Consider the following 906-nt stretch of genomic DNA (forward strand, 5'->3'; position numbering starts at 1 on the left):
TGATATTTCTCCCGGCAATCTTGATTCCAGCTTGTGTTTCTTCCAGTCCAGTGTTTCTCATGATGTATTCTGCATAGAAGTTAAATAAGCAGGGTAACAATATACAGCCTTGATGAACTCCTTTTCCTATTTGGAACCAGTCTGTTGTTCCATGTCCAGTTCTAACTGTTGCTTCCTGACCTGCATACAAATTTCTCAAGAGGCACATCAGGTGGTCTGGTATTCCCATCTCTTTCAGAATTTTCCACAGTTTATTGTGATGCACACAGTCAAAGGCTTTGGCATAGTCAGTAAAGCAGAAATAGATGTTTTTCTGGAACTCTCTTGCTTTTTCGATGATCCAGCGGATGTTGACAATTTGATCTCTGGTTCCTCTGCATTTTCTAAAACCAGCTTGAACATCAGGAAGGTCACGGTTCACATATTGCTGACGCCTGGCTTAGAGAATTTTGAGCATTACTTTACTAGTGTGTGAGATGAGTGCAATTGTGCGGTAGTCTGAGCATTCTTTGGCATTGCCTTACTTTGGGATTGGAATGAAAATGGACCTTTTCCAGTCCTGTGGCCACTGCTGAGTTTGCCAAACTTGCTGGCATATTGAGTGCAGCACTTTCACAGCATCATCTTTCATGATTTGAAATAGCTCAACTGGAATTCCAGCACCTCCACTAGCTTTGTTTATAGTGATGCTTTCTAAGGCCCACTTGACTTCACAATCCAGGATGTCTGGCTCTAGGTCAGTGATCACACCATCGTGATTATCCGGGTCATGAAGATCTTTTCTGTACAGTTCTTCTGTGTATTCTTGAAATCTCTTCTTAATATCTTCTGTTTCTGTTATGTCCATACCATTTCCGTCCTTTATCGAGCTCATCTTTGCATGAAATGTTCCTTTGGTATCTCTGA

This window comes from Bison bison, unplaced genomic scaffold (assembly GCF_000754665.1).
Source record: "Bison bison bison isolate TAMUID 2011002044 unplaced genomic scaffold, Bison_UMD1.0 scf7180017864235, whole genome shotgun sequence".
NCBI classification, from domain to species: domain Eukaryota; kingdom Metazoa; phylum Chordata; class Mammalia; order Artiodactyla; family Bovidae; genus Bison; species Bison bison.